At 39.6% G+C, this 7,453-nt stretch overlaps 1 protein-coding gene across 1 annotated transcript in view; it reads right to left on the minus strand.

Moving 5' to 3' along the window:
- GPR158 (G protein-coupled receptor 158) overlaps positions 1–7,453 on the minus strand; it is a gene marked incomplete at both ends in the record, with an annotated part of 357,084 nt that overhangs the window by 57,502 nt on the left and 292,129 nt on the right. The window lies entirely within an intron of this gene.

The following is a 7,453-nucleotide window of genomic DNA, read 5'->3' on the forward strand; positions in this document are numbered from 1 at the left end:
ACTACAAGATCACTCCATAGATTACCATGAAACTTAAATTCTTAACATCTAATTTCAAGGAGTTCTGATCACCTGCTTCCAAGTCTGTAGTGTGCTAATTCTTTCTTTCTTTCTTTCTTCCTTTCTTTCTTTCTTTCTTTCTTTCTTTCTTTCTTTCTTTCTTTCTTCCTTCCTTCCTTCCTTCCTTCCTTCCTTCCTTTCTTTCTTTCTTTCTTTCTTTCTTTCTTTTTCTCTTGTTATTTCTTTCTCCCTTTCTTCCTTTTTTTTTCTTAATTATTTTTTTACATCCCAATCACTGCTCCCTTCTGCTACCCACCAAGAGGGTCCTTCTTCCATCTCCCTCCTCCTCTCCTCTGAGAGGGTAATTTCTTCTCCCATCCTTCATTGCACACAGGAGCCTATAACTGTTTTATGAAAGGCTCTATCCAGCAGCTGGCTGAAACAATATAGATACCCACAGCCAAACAGTGGATGGAGCATGTGGGGACTCTTATGTAAGAGTTGAGAGAAGGATTGAAGTCCTTTAAGGGGATAGGAGTTCCACAGAAGACAATCAGCATCAAATAACCTGGGCACTTAGGGGCTCTCAGAGACTGCACCACCAACCCAAGAGCGTACATGGTCTAGACTAAGGCCCCCAGAACATAAATAGCAGACGTTACAACTCAGTCTCCATGTGGGTTCCCAATAACTAGAACAGAGGCTGCCCCTAAAGCTTTGCTTGTCTGTGGAATCTGTTCCCCAATAGGCCTGCCTTGTCTGGCTTCAGTAGGAGAAGGTACGTCTAATCCTGTTTCTTCTAACACAACCTTGCAGACTGTCTCTCTCTGCCATTCTCTACTATAGTCTCCTATTCTACACCTCTAGCAAGGCCTTTCCTCTGTGTGAAATAAACCTGACAAAGTTTTCCATATTGGGCTTTTAATTAATCTACCTACCACTCCAGCCTTCCTACTTAACTCAGAACATGGTCCAGAAAATTCATTCACTCCTTGCATATTATTTCAATGGAGAGAAATTAAATACTCCTCCAAAATAATGAGGCCAATAAGAATCAGGCAAGATGTACTTATGCCAAATTGTGCATCAAGGTTGTTGTGGTTGATATGCAGGGAGCCAGACACAAGATAAGGCAAGGCCTGTGATTAGACAGTGATACGTGGGGACAGAGTTTTGGAAAGGAGAGAAGCCAAGAAAGAAAATAGCAAGATGGAGGAGAATGAAGAGGGGCTATCTCCATGTGGCTCTAAATAGCCACAAGTAGTTATAAAACATGGATTATTATTGGATGATTTGTCTTGTCTAGGTGGGTAGATTATATCATGATGTCAATTGGCTGAGTTTAGTGTGTGGATCTTTTGTGGAGTGAGAATTTACTAAGATAAATCTGATTGTTAAATTGCAAGTTTCTAGAGTTTTGATTTTGTTGGGCTAATGTGACAATAACCACAAGAGGCAGTTGCTAGGAAGGTGAGCAGAGTTTACTGCAGAGAGACAGCCAGAGGAGGGTGGTCATGGGCTTATGGCTAGCATTGTGGGCGAAGAGCCCATTGGAACAGAAAATAGATGGGAGTAGCAGGGCATGGTGCCCTGAAACAGATCACCATGCATTTTATAATATTTACCACAACAAAGGTAACCCAGGAGCTACAGCAAACATCTGAGCAGCTTCAGTGAGGGCACGAAACAGGTGCCCAACTCTCTGGGACAGTCAAAAGACTTGTACAAGACACTTTGCTGCCTTTCATAACGCTGTTATATACATTTCAGCAAGTTCTTATAGACAATTTTGCTGACTCTGCCAAGGATACTCTGACTCCGTTAAAGGATGAATGATGTTGAAAAGCAGAGATAATCAACAGGTATGAATTTATTATGAATTTGTTTTCCTGAAGTTGGGGCCATCATAATAGAAACTATGGTGGTGGCCACAAGCTTGAGTGTTATATTTGGCTTTTAAAACTGGAAACATATTTATTGCAGGCAGCTACCTGTGTTTCCAGAATAAAGTTGTAATTGTTTCCTGGTATTTTTGTAGTAAAACTATTTGAAAAATAGAATTAATATTTTAGAGAATAGGGAAAGAAAAAGACAAAAATCCCATGAGAGGCATATTTTAAAGTAAATCATGGAACATACTCAAGAATCGTTACACTGTGTGCTCTGGGAGTCAATTGATAGCTTTTGACTTATCTTCTCACTTATACAAAACATATTGTTAAATATGCAATTTAATATTATATATGTATATATATATATGTGTGTGTGTGCATGAGTATAATATATATAGAGGATATAATATATACATAAAAACTTGCCTATGAGATTTATTTTTTGTTTCATCCATTACTTTATTTTTATTGGATATTTTATTTATTTACATTTCAAATGTTATCTCTTTTTCAGGTTTCCCCTCCAGAAAGCCCTATTGCATTCCCCCTCTTCCTGCTTCTATGAGGATGCTCACCCACCCACCCACTTACTCCTACCTCACTGCCCCGGCATTCCCCTATTCTGGGGTATCAGGCCTTCACAGGACCAAAGGCCTCTCCTCTCACTGATGCCAGATAAGACCATCTGCTACATATGTAGCTGAAACCATGGGTCCCTCCATGTGTACTCTTTGGTTGGCAGTTTAGACCCTGGGAGCTCTAGGGGGTCTGGGTGGTTGATATTGTTGTTCTTCCTATGGAGCTGCAAGCCCCTTCATCTCCTTTAGTCTTTGCCATAACTCCTCCAATGGCGTCCATGTGCTTAGTCCAATGGTTGGCTGAGAGCATCCACATCTGTTTTGGTCAGGCTCTAGCAGAGCCTCTCAGGAGACAGCTGTGTCAGGCTCCAGTCAGCAAGTACTTCTTGGCATCAGCAATAGTGTTTGGGTTTAGTGTCTGTATATGGGATAAATTCCCAGGTGGGGTAGTCTCTAGATGGCCTTTCTTCAGTCTGTTTCACATTTTGTCCCAGTATTTCCTTTAGACAGGAGCAATTCTGGGTTAAAATTCTGGAGGTGAGTGTGTGGCCCTCTCCCCCAACTGGGGGCCTTGCCTAACCTCTTAATATTGTCTCTACAGGTTTTCCTTCCCCTTTATTAGGCATTTCAGCTAATCTCATCACAGTTGGGTCCTAGGAGCCTCTTGTTTTCTTGGCATCTGGGATTTCCTGGGGGTAACCCCCAGTACGCCATCCCCCATTGCTACACAGCTCTGTTCAAAATCCTGATCCTCTGTATGTCATCCATCTCTCCTCCAGTACCTGATCCTGCCCCTTTCCCCTCCCCCATCCCCTCCCCCTCCTCTCTTCTCCCAAGTCCTGCCCATTATCTCCTTCCTGTGCATATTTTGTTTCCCCTTCTAAGAAGGACTGAAGCATTGTGGATGCCTTTAAGATTTATAAGAAAAAGATTGAACTAAGAAAAGGGAATATAAACATAAAGCCAGTTAAATTTTCATAAATTTTTATGATAAATTTAGGCTTATTTGCTTTAGAAATACTATTTGCACATGAGAGCAACAGTAATTATGAGTTCCACAAAGCAAATACCATTCTTTAGTAAGACCTTGAAGCTGAGTGAGGATGAGATAATTTGAGTCAGGAAGAAATCTGGTACATCTGTGTTTCTTTTCATGAAGAGGGGGACAAGTTAGAGACAAGAGACACCAGAGTGGGAAAATGAGAGCACATAAGTCTCAACTATTAGCATTAGAAATATAGTTTTGAAATTATTGTGGCAGTGTGAATTCCTGGGGACGCAGAGTTCTGAGTTTTGAAATAGCTGGTGAAGAAAGGACTACGCAGAGGGTAAGTGGTTAGATGATAGTGCCTGGAGCAGAGTATTCAGTAAATATAGGCTAATGTAAGTAGGAAAGGTACTGTATTTATTCTTTCCTGTAAAAGACACAGTCGTTCACTATATCATAGTTACACCCATTGTTTCTACGGATGACTTTCTGCCCTTCCAGCCCCTCTTCCTTTCAAGTTTCTATCTTAACCTTTTGACTATGTAGGTTCTTTATTTTATTTTATCTTTGAACTAAAAGTACAATTATAGACGGGTGTGGGTCTATGTTCATTTATGTACTTTACAAATAGAAAATGTTTACAGTATTTTCTTAACAATCTATTTAGAGTTTTGTTTTTTAAAGAAAGTGAAAATAGCTATTTAAAAACCCCAATTAGGACTCACTATTGTTATGTTAATTGACATATTACATGTTTATTTACTCAGAAAGGAATTAAAAAGTCATCAAAGCAAGTTAGATATAGATTTAATCTTTAAAAAGTTATAAATGCACAGAACAGATGTTAAATGTAAATAATAAAAATAATTGCATATTTATATGAAATATTACATGGTACTTATTGTTTAGACACCAAATTGAACATGTTTTACATACTTGAGCTCAGCTAATCTAATCTTAACAGCACTTTTGAAAAGCACTATGAGGACTTTTGTAGAAGAGGAGTGAGCTCAGGGAATTTAAGTAATGAGTCCAGGTCTCATAATTGGAAGTTTTGGTAACAGGATGCATGCAGGCTTCTGAATACAGGCACTTTGTTCCTATGTATGAGAATTATGCTGACTGGTGTCTCTAAACTCTCTTTTAGTAGGAAAGGGATTGGTGACACTAACCTGCGACCTAAACCATAAGGAAAATTTGGAGGCAAAGGCAAATAATTTCAGTGGAATTGAATATATCTCAGCTGGGAGGGTGGGTGTCTGAGCGGGGACCTAAAGAAGTGCAGGTGTAAGTGTGCAGGCTAAAGCACAACAGGGAGACAAGGCGAGGGGGGGGTGTGGAAAAGTGTAGAGTGTATGACTAGAGCGATGAGAAATAAAAAGAGACATGGAAGACACAGCTCTGACACTGGACTCAGGGGGGCAAGCACACTGCCAGCAAGGAATTCAGAATTATTCCATGAGCACCCCACTAGGATTCTTCAGCTGTGACCTGAAATACTTGCTAAGGAACTCATATAGCAACAGGTGGTCACAGGATTGGCAGGAGTGCAGAATGGGAAGAAACTGAAGGTAAGAAATTTAGCTGGAAGGAAGAATGAACTTCCTCTGTTTAATTCCATGACTTTCATTGCAGGCCCCCAAACAACTGTAAGAATGTCCCTGCTCACACCAACATCCTGCTGAACTTCAGAGTCTCTCAGACTCTTAGGAGATAAATGCAGATTTTTTTTTTCAGGTAGCTAGCAAAGGTAAACACCACATAATCCCATTTGTTTCTGCTGTGCCATCGTGTTGCTCCCAGCGAAGCCTACAGACCCTTCCATTTGTGGTCTCTTTCTGGTGTCCCTTACAAAGTCCTGTGCCTTACCTGTACCTGGATTATTTCCGCCCATCCCTTTTGGTTTTAGCCAGAATAGCTGTTCCTGTAAGAGGAAGAGGACTTCCTGTGGGTTATCTACTTGTCTCTACTTGTTCAATATCTCTCTCCACTAGCGGGGGAAAGACTATGAGGCCACCATCTTCATCGTGTCTACGTCTGTGACACTGAGACTGAATCCCAGAATGCCAGGAAAGCTCATCCAGAGTATGTTGAGTGAGATAAAGCAAATGAAGCTGGTGGTGGGGAGGGATGCCTTTGAGTGTATCCATGTGGAGAGTCCGAGAATGCAGGCATTTGTTAGAAGATAAGATGTCTAACTGAAGAAAACACTAAGCACCTCATTATTCTTCCATAGAAAGGAAAAATAAATATGAAAGGCATATCCAGGGTTTAAGCCCAGGTGACTGAGAGAGGGATCTTTGTGACAGGAATGAAGCTGATAAAGGAGAGGATACACAAGGATGGAATAAATAATGAGACTTCAGTGCTTCCCGGTCACACCCTTCATAACTCAGCCCAGGCTTGGTATCCATGACACTTCCCATGCCTCCCACACAACACCAGAGTTTTACCTTATTTATACATCATTTGCTCTTGCTGAAGGCTTGCTGCATTCTCTCAACAACTCTGTTTTGAAGTAATTATTTCTGTAACTCAGTTGTTTGACGTGTCTTCCTTGCTGGGACAATCTATGCAACAATGTTTAGCTATCTTATTCAAAATTGCAAGCAATTCCCTGGCACATTGCCTGGCTATAATCGGTAGCAGATGAATCTATCATATATGATATATATATATATATATATATATATATATATACATATATATATATATATATTACATACATATATCACATATAAATAATATTGAGAAGATGAAGAACTGATGGAGAATGAAATGCCTGCTTTTTTAGTAAGTTAGAAATAAAGTGCATGTAGGACCATTCAGATTTAGAATTTGCAAGTTGGATTACTATATAATGAGACAAACAAACTTCAAATGGGGCTCTAAAGTTTTTGTTGCCTTATGAGATCTTAAAATTTGCATACTCACATAATTTTAAAAAAACGATCATGAAACAAAGAGCCTTTACCCCAAGTATTAATTAATTCAATATAATTAAAACATTTAAAAACAAACCTTTGTAGAAAAATTAATTCACTAAGCTGAGAGACTTATGAATGATTCTACTGACATAAAACAGACATCTGTTGTGTTTATGGAGTAAAAATAATGATATTAGTAGAACTGCTATGGCTTCAACACCCACCCCAAATAATTTTGAAAGTATTGCCGTTGTAAAAGCACTAAGAAGTAGAACCTTCAGGAAATCACTAAGCTGTGAGAATCTTGCCCTCTTGAATGGATTAGGTCACATGGAAGCTGTGGAGTTGATTCTAAAATGGGCTCTTGATAAAGGGGTAAGTTTGACCTGGTTTTTCTGTGTCTTGCCAGTGCTTGCCATTCTATGGGGTCCTTCCTTAATACCTTTTCCACCACCCACCAGACTAAGATGGGTTTTATCTTAATCTTATGCCACTTGTTCTCAATGGATGCTGGTTCTACTCCCACTGGGCACTTGTGCTTCCCAACATCTAAATCCATGAATAGAGTAAACTCTTGCTTATGATTGGCCAACCTGTGTTGTTCTGTTATAACAGGAGAAAATGGACTCAGACATACTCATGCTGATCTCTATGCTGAGCACACCCCCACATTTTGGGTCCAAGTACACTTTATCATCCTCATTCTAAGGAAAGATGTCAGGAGCCATCCAGGCTAAAGGTGAGTGGATGTTTTTCTTGAGATGGTCCAGCATTTTTGCATAGACTACAATGGATGAGCTTTGGGAGGCAAGGCCTCAAGACACTTCATATCAGGATTGATATTGATTCTTACAGCTAATATGCCTTTTCTGTCATTATTAAATTGATATAACAACTCCGTGTATTAGCTCACCCTATTGGGCAGATTTTCTGCAAATCAATGAAGATGTGTTCTTTTGTAGTAATGGTGTACAGACAAATAGATGATTTCTTAATTCCTAATAGTGATTTTATAGAATTCCTAGATTTATACAAGTGATTTTAAAACCCTCTTCGGTGGTTTGAATA

Source organism: Micromys minutus (assembly GCF_963924665.1).
Source record: "Micromys minutus genome assembly, chromosome: 6".
Lineage (NCBI taxonomy): Eukaryota > Metazoa > Chordata > Mammalia > Rodentia > Muridae > Micromys > Micromys minutus.